Genomic DNA, 8965 nt, shown 5'->3' on the forward strand with positions numbered 1-8965 from the left:
TTTTTTTCTCTGATTGACTTTATAATTCAAATGTATTCCCCCTGCCAGGCATTTATTCTTAAGGAGGTATCTAACCTACAGAGAACAGCACTCGTAGGTCCATTTTTTTGAAGAGCAAGCTGGATTCATTCAAGAAAAATATGCTCAAAATAGAGGAACATCCAAAGGGGCGGCATCTCTATTCTGGCAGAATAAAGACAGCACCAGCTCAAGAGTCGGCATCTAATGGGACTGAGTCTGAGTCTCAGTTCTATCAAAATGGATATCGCATTAGAGTTTTGGTGCTATAATGATGGCATTATGATCAGAGACACACCCACAAAGCCTGCACCCCAACTGCCACTCATACCTCCAAGCCCTGCAAGGCAACTGAAACCAAATGGGGAATGTTACAAAGTTGGCAAGAGCCAAATAAGCTTTCAGTGTTCCCTAATGGATGGCTTTCCTATAAAAGTTGAGTTGATACCTAGAGTAGTCAGATTCATAAAGGCAGGAAATAGTATGGTGTTTGCCAGGAGCTGGGGGTAGAAGGAAATGCCCAGTTAACTACTTAACGGGTACAGAGATTCAGTTTTGAAAGATAAAAAAAAAAATAGTTCTAAAGATAGATGTGGTGATGGCTGCAGAAAAATGTGATTGTACTTAATCCCTCTGAAGTACACTTAAAAATGGTTAGGATGGTAAATTTGATGTTATGTGTGTTTTATCACAGGTAAAAAAAATAGCTAAAAAAAAAAGTTGCATTGAAAAATACATAAGGCCCTGTGTCTGAGGCCTCTTATTTTTAACACTATTGAATTTAAGAGACTCAGTTTTGCAAAACAAATTTTGCTGAATTCAGGTGTGCGAAAGGAATGGAAAAGAAAGAGACCTGAGTGGGATTTGCTCCAGGAGGCAGTCCTTGTCCAGGTTTACTGAGGATGTGAACCCAGCAGGCAAGAAGGAGAAACTATCAGGGGCACTCCAGGAATCTTCAGTAGGAAGACATCTTACTGTCGTTTTGTCAACATTGTATTTCTCCAACTGGTATAGTTGCTGGAACATTGTGTGACCTCAACAAAAATTTGTTAAATGAATAAATTTGTCCTCTAGTAAAACACAGCTCTGTTAATGGCCTTACTAATTTGATGGCATTTAAATATTCTCCTTGTCCTGAATGGTGATGGGTGAATAAGTTATTCAATTTCTGTGAGACTTAATTTCATCATAAAATGCAGACTCTGCCCCCACCTCTCAAGGTTGTGACATTATATATGTGTATGTATGTATTGGGCTGTCGGAAAGGTCATGACGTATTTTTTCTGTTTTTCATTGCAAAAATACGTCATGACTTTTCCGACAACCCAATATTTGTGTATACATATGTATTTATATATACACATATATTTAAAACATTTAAATACTATCTTACTTAGTAAACTGTATATACTTAATAAATAGTACTATTATTTCTTCATTTTTATTATAATAAATTTAATTTAAACAAGTATGATATACATCTTATCTAATTCTTTGGTTAGCTTGTTACAAAAAAGGTTGGTCCTTCTGCCATCACTATATAATTTACAGGTAAATTCGTGAGACAAAATCAGTTTAGGGACAAAGCTTTTCTTATGAGCCTGTTAGAGTTAATACAAGTCAATATGTACATTGATTCATTGATTTCTTTATTCATCTATTCACCATCCTTTTACCAAAGGCCTACTATGTGCTGGGTACCATGCTAGGATCTAAGAAGGTCCTGCTTTCCAGGTATTTAAATTGAGAGAATAAACACAAAAGCAAATGATTTGGTGAAAGGCAGTGCTTTAAGCTCTGGAAAAAGGAAAAGGGCAAAGTTTTGAAATGCTTCCCATTCCACGCTTGTTTCGGGTCTCATTGCACAGGCTACAGAAATCCACACAAGGTGTTGAGCTGGAACACAACAGAACTACAATGATTAATTAGGAAGAGAATTCATTTCCAAGTGGAAGACGAATTGGAAGGAGGGGAGGTTGAGAGATTTTAATTGCCAACTTTTGGCACAACAGTTAGTACCACTGGGATTCGCTTACTTTCTCACACCCACACATTTTCACCTCTTTCCCTCACAGCTCTTATGAATAGTGAGGTAAATTCCAAAGTGGTGAACATAAGGCAATTTGCTAGCTTTGCACACTCTGAATGGTTGCAGCTATGCCACATGACCTGGTCGTGCCTTAGTTACTCCCCCAATTGTACATTTAGTAATAGCTGTGGGGTCCATTTAACACTTATTTCTTAGAACGAAAATTATTATAAGTCACAATACCAACATGCAAGAATTTTAAAAATTATGCAGTGGGGGAGTAAGGTATTGAACATGGAAATGTAAGCACATTAAGTACATATCATATGAATCTTATAGTAGAGCATACAGACGTCCATGCACCTCATCTCCTGCTGTGACTCTACATTTCATGACATAAGTGTTGGGAAAAATCGGGAGTACTTTTTCACAAGTATAATTCATGATTCAGTAAGCACAAATCAAAATCTCTGGAAAGCAAAAAAAAAAAATCTAGAATCCCTTGTGTAGTATAAAACAGATGGCTAGAGTTCACAGATCTCTATGTATACATGATTGGGAATTTATTTCTTCACACATACAATTCAACAGTTATGTCTTACTTCCTTACATACTGTACATATGGCAGAGTTGAAATATTTGAAGACTCATTAAGATCTATTCATGTTAAGAAAGCAAGTGTCCCCACTTCATTTAAAATGCCAGCCCATTTGAAAAAATAACAAGGATTCTCTGGGTAAAAAAGAAATGTAATTTCCATTAATCGTTTTCTTTTTAGAAAAGGGAGCTAATACATATGTCTGAGAGAAGAAAAGGAAGTAAACTGCTCCTTTAAAAGTGTCTTTATTCACCAATCAACTCTTCTTATCCCAGGCACGGCCCCTGTTGTACAGATCAACAAGTGAGCTTGAATGAGTACTGATGCAGATGGTATAGATAGGTGTCTTTATAATGAGTGGGAGTTTGGATTTGGAGACTGACAGAAGACAAGAGAACATGTGAAAACTGAACCCAAATCAGAGTTATAGAAGCCAGAATTCAGTGGGATACGGAAGCAAAACATGAAGATAGTACATTGAGTTAGAATTGAATTTGGTGATCAAGAAAACCGGAGAGGAAAGAAAGGGCAAGAAGCAAGGAGACATGGTCTCAGTCTGGTTACAGGAAACTTCCCATATATGTCTGTGGAGGAAGAAGCCAACCCTGACCATTATGAGCCACGGAACATAGCAGCTTGCCCCAGCTACCAGAGAAGATGGCAATAGTGGAAGCAGCGCCTTGAAGCTAAGAAAACTATCTCCTTGAGTTAACTCCTGGCTCCATCTCTTGGGCATGTCTTTACTTCTCTGTTTTTGCATAATAATGGAAATAAAAAAATACCAGAAGGAAGAGAGGTTTACTTTTTTCACAGGGTTGTTGTGAGGATCCAACAAATGTATATATACTAGAACTTTGGAACACACATAGCACTTTACAAATGAAAAGCAACAGTGTTATCGAGATAATGCATTATCCTCATCTTCAACATCTTCACTAATATCTTCTTGACAGAAGAGCAAAGCAGGCACCATCTTCAGGTATAACTTCTCCATTTCCATTATTAGCAATACACGTAATGAAAGTGCACATATGTATAAATGCAAAGAAAAAAAAATGAATTCTATCTTTGAAGATAAGGGAGGAGACTCTCCTCCACCTCCCTTTCCTTAGAGCATTTACTTTAGAAAGCTTCCAAGTTCCTTCTCTGTCTCTTGGAAATGTATCTAAATCTTTTAAAAAGCTAAATAAGACTCTTACCAGCTTTAAAACTCAAGAATGTCTTTGCCAAGGACCTGGGAAGGTCTTCAAAATGAAAACAACAAGGAAGAGAGGGCCACTAACTGCCAGTGTCTGTAGCAGGGTGGGAGCCTAACTGATGATCTGATGATGCCTCACCACCACCTTGCCTAGACAGCGGTTCTCAACCTGTGGGTCACGACCCCTTTGGGGGTCGAATGACCCTTTCACAGGGGTTGTCTAAGACCATCAGAAAACAAAAAGATATTTACATTATGATTCATAACAGTAGCAAAATTACAGTTATAGAGTAGCAACAAAAATAATTTTATGGTTGGGGGTCACCACAACATGAGGAACTATATTAAGGGGTCGCGGCATTAGGAAGGTTGAGAACCGCTGGCCTAGGAGAAAGATATAGAAAGGTGATTGATATTTTGCAAACAGCCAGTTAGCTAACACTGATGGCCACTTCAATTACCATGTAAATTTATGACAAACTGTGTATGACAAATAATGTTGTCAAGTCCTCTTGAAAACTAGCTATTGTTTATCCTGAGAACAGGTATATAATGTGTTGTATGTCTTTGACTATATAAAAGGGTGGGGTTTCCTTACCTTCTGTCTAAAAATCTGAAGAATAGCCTATGAAACATATCACATTCTGGGTTAATGGCTATTCGGTAACAAAACTGTTTATTTCCCCTCTATTCTTTTGGAAAAGTTTTTCTGGATTGGGAGAATCTATCTGTATGTACGTATGTATGTATCATCTATCTATCTGTCTATCTATTTATCTATCTGGGAACTTTGAGAAAAAACTGATGACATTAATTACCTTTTAAAAAAATTATTTCACTGTCACTTCAAAATTACCCCAAAGAGGTGTCCCTACCTCTCTCATCCCTTGCTTCGTATTGTTCTCCTTCTGGGAAAGTGGCATCTTTTCGTCATTATGGTTTGAAATCTTGTGGTTCACTTTACCTCGTTCCTTTATTCTGATGCCTAAATAAGATCTGAACCGTTTTCCCTTGATTATGAAGGTCTACGGCTTTCTTTTCTTTTCTTTTTTCCCTCTCTTCTTCTCTATTGCTCCCACTCTGATCTTGGTCATCAATAATTTGTACCTCCTGCAACAGTCTTCTTATTGGTTTCCTTGACTTTATCCTCTCCTGCTCCAAACTAGTTCATACCAATTGTATTTCCTAACCAATTGTTTGGCTGAGGCATCCTGTAAAATATTGTATGAAATGTGCAGTGGCACCTTAATGCTAATTTGTGATCACTTTGTGGTGCTTGTCAAGGTCTTCTGTTATGGTGGTTCCACTAGATTTATATGTTCTGATTTCCATTATTCTCTATGATGCAACATCCTCAATATATTCAGACTATTTTTATTTTTATTTTTTCTTGTTTAGAACTCACCAATAAACGCTGTTTATGACTAATCTCAGATCTTGTATGGCAACCAACAACAAAAACCTATGAAAATCCACAATCTATCACTAATATATTGAATCATAACCTTGTTGATTAGTCAAAACGTAACCATTTTGTAGGGATCGACCTTAATGCAACCCCTTCTATGAAGCCACCATGAATGTGGATACTTTCCAAGAATGTTGTATGAAGTACTTCATGAGCTACTCCTGCGTTAACCTTTCCTGAGCTTGGACTATGATGATGTATTACTATATAATGGCACTGTTTAAGAATGGATGCACTGAAATGTATGTATCTTATTGTATATTGTCATCTCTAAAATAGTTCAGGAAACCGGACATTAATCATGTGGCTAATGTTCAAACACTTACTTTTTAAAATATTGTCAGTGATAAAAAAGTCATCCTGAGGAGGGACTGGATTTTTGGCTACCACAAAACGTAATTCATAGTTCAGTCGGTAGAAAATAGATGATCAACTTGGGTAATGCAATTTTGCAGTGAAAACCAAAGTGTGACTCGGAAGCAATGAGTTTATCTATTTGTGTTTCTTCTTTTTATTTTTTTCTGCAGAAATTTTAGGCCACTTTTAAATAGGAATTCTGAGTGGCAGAATCACTGGAATCAATGAACTGTGTTTCCATATTACTAATTTGAAGGTGACCCTTCCTCATCGCCTGGGTTGGCAGCACCACTGTGCATTTTGGGAGTGACGTGGCAAGGATGAACCTCCTGCCACCCCAGATCCAGGTACTGAGTGCACCCTGGTGTGGAGGCTGTGGTCCTTTGGAGCCATTCATCTGCTACTTTCCGGTGCTGAGACTTGGGAAGGGGAGTACACTGGCTGGACTTGCTCCCACTCTCTGGATCTCAGTGAATCGGTTCACTAGCTGACAGCTGCCAAGAGAGTCAGGTGGGAGGATTTCTCAGCCAATGGGTGGCTAGCGCCAAGCTGTGGGGCAGGGGCCCTAGGACCTGGAGGGTCTGTGCTTGTTTAGAAAAGTATCCCCACACTTGAGGGATATAAATAGCAAACACCCCCCCCAATCAGCCAACCAACCAACCAAACAAACAAAACACCATTACAGGTAGGGAGAGGCTGTGGAAGAAAGGAAAACAGTTTTGTATTTTAACTTTAAACAGAGTCTTAAGGGCATCTTTTCTCCTGCTATTTGAACAAGGAGACCTACTTTTTTTGTTTTGCATTGAGTGGGACAAATGAGATAGCTGGTTCTGCTTCTAGTCATTACTTCTCAGTAGTTTTCCAGGAATCCTTTTGGTTGTTGTTGTTTGCTTGTTTTTTCACCCCATTTGGACTGAATTCTAAACTAATAGTTGCTCTTATTCTTGGCTCTCAATTAAGCACCTGATTACTGATGATAACATTTAAAAACATTATGCAGAAGAGAAACAATACAAAATTAGAAAATATGGAAAACAAAACAACTGACAGTGAAGGAAAATATTCTGCAATAAATGAACGAATTAAAATTGAGATTGTCACTTAGTTAAGTTTTGCTCAAACTGTGTTAGTTGTCAAGGCTAATTGAGAATGACTTCTGAGAAGAGAACAAATAAATAGGTTGCTTAATGATAATAAAGATGTTTATGTACAGACTAGTCAGAAGCTTCCAGTAGGTAGAATGGTCCTTAAATCTCTGGTAAAAATATCTATGTTGTAGAGATTTTAAGGATGCATCTATGGTGACAATGTTAAAGAACTATATTATATTAACAGAAAAGTAGATAGTCACACATTCTCATAAGATAAATTAAACACAAGCTGTCAAGCTGAGGTCACATATTAGCTCCAGTTTTCAGGCAATTCCCTATTCACTTGATAATCTTAGTGAAATAGAATTAGAATGCAATTTAAGTTATCTGGTGACATTTAAAAAAACTTAAATTTAAAAAATCAAACTAATTTACAAGGTTATTTGTCCTTATGGATGATTGACCCTTCAGAAACCCTCAAGTGACTATAGTTTCAGCAGTTGCAAGTTTCCTCTAGCAAGGTTCTGTGATAATTTGTACTTTTCTAGCCAGCTAAGAAAGATGTCACATGGCTCTGTAAGCCCTTCACCTGCTAATGAAAGCTTGGAGAAAATTCTACTTTTTAATTCCTTACAGCACTCTTTTAGCTCTTTTGAGACAGCTCAGGTAGATTGCTCTAAGCCTTTTCATTTACTCTCGTACGACCCACTTTTGTTGCATGACATAGCTCCACACTGGTCTTAAGAGCACATTAGCCACAGACAACTGCAATAAGTAGTTTTCCTGGGAACCATTTAGAGCTTTCACTGAAATATAATGAACTTTCTAAAAACCTATCGAGGTCAGATACTATTCCTGGGCTCTTCCAGTATTTCAACTCTACTGATGGTTTCTGGTGTCATCTAATTACAAACCAGTTCAAATGGTTAATGGAGACAAACCAAGAGCTTCCTGTATCTAAAATTGTGATGATTTTTTTTTGTCATTATAAAACTTACATTCAGGTGATTCTTGTTTATATCACACAGCAAGTATGATATTACTTTACAGATGTCTAGGCTTTCTACGAACATTGTTTACATTCAGAATAGCTTCAGTAAGTTTTCTAAAATATTTTTCTTTGAAAAGCTAACCATTGTCATGAAAATAAAAAAAAATATTTCTATGAAACTGTTGATATGTCTATTTATATATAGCAAAGCTATCAAAAATTTTCTTATGTTCTCATTGTATCATTTACCTACAAAAATGAAAAACATGTATATATCTATCTCTCTCCATATATATAGATATAGATATATATAGATATAGAGATAGAGAGATAGAGATAGATATATCATAAATATTCAGAGTACAAGATTATTATCAACAACAGAAGCTACTCAATATAATTAAAATAACTTGAGTACCTTAACCGTTATTTAATTTTCTGACAACTCTCTGAGGGAATACTAATGTCCTTATTTACAAGAAACTGTGATGCAGAGAGGTAATTTGTCAAAGAATGCAGAGATAACAAGTGGTAGGGCAGGATGTAAAACTTGTTTGTCTTATTAAAAATGATAATTGATTAATTAGATCAATTAATATTAATAAAAGTAAGATTACATTTGAATGCTACAGATGGAATCAAAATGCTTTAGGACCAAAGAGAGAGTAGACAGATAATTTTTCTCTTTAGTACCTACATCGAATATTTTGCTATAAAGAGAGAAGAATTTCATATGTAGGTGACCTGAAGAGGGCTGGGTCTTTGAACAAGAATTTTGGAGAAGGCATATATTGGATTGGGTGCCTTTGCCGGGAGGTTGTTTTTAATTCTAGAATATCAGTTAGGACAGGGATGGGAGACCATCCTTGAGTCTGGCTGCTTAGAATATGCAGAAAGCTCCAGGCTTATGGAAGAATGTAAGCAGGACATCCAGACTTCCTTCTAGCTTCCGTAACCCAGTAGCCTAAGTATAAAACAAAAACAAAAAAATAATTTTGTATTTATGCCATCTCTTCTTCCTGACAAAATACACATAGGAGGGGGAGGAGAGGGCAAGGGAGGGAGAGGGAGAGAGAGGGGGAGGGAGAAAGAGGAGGAGGAGGAGGAGGAGGAGGAGGAGGAGAGAGAGAGAGAGAGAGAGAGAGAGAGAGAGATTGAGACAGAAGTTCTTGGATCTCTTATGATACAGGCATATATTTTAAAAAGCTAATTACT

General features: G+C 37.0%; 1 protein-coding gene across 4 annotated transcripts in view; it reads right to left on the reverse strand.

Moving 5' to 3' along the window:
• Positions 1 to 8965, reverse strand: part of GALNTL6 (polypeptide N-acetylgalactosaminyltransferase like 6) — a 1038752-nt gene that overhangs the window by 470284 nt on the left and 559503 nt on the right. The window lies entirely within an intron of this gene.

The sequence above is a fragment of the Hipposideros armiger genome, unplaced genomic scaffold, assembly GCF_001890085.2.
Source record: "Hipposideros armiger isolate ML-2016 unplaced genomic scaffold, ASM189008v1 scaffold_27, whole genome shotgun sequence".
Classification (NCBI taxonomy): Eukaryota; Metazoa; Chordata; class Mammalia; order Chiroptera; family Hipposideridae; genus Hipposideros; species Hipposideros armiger.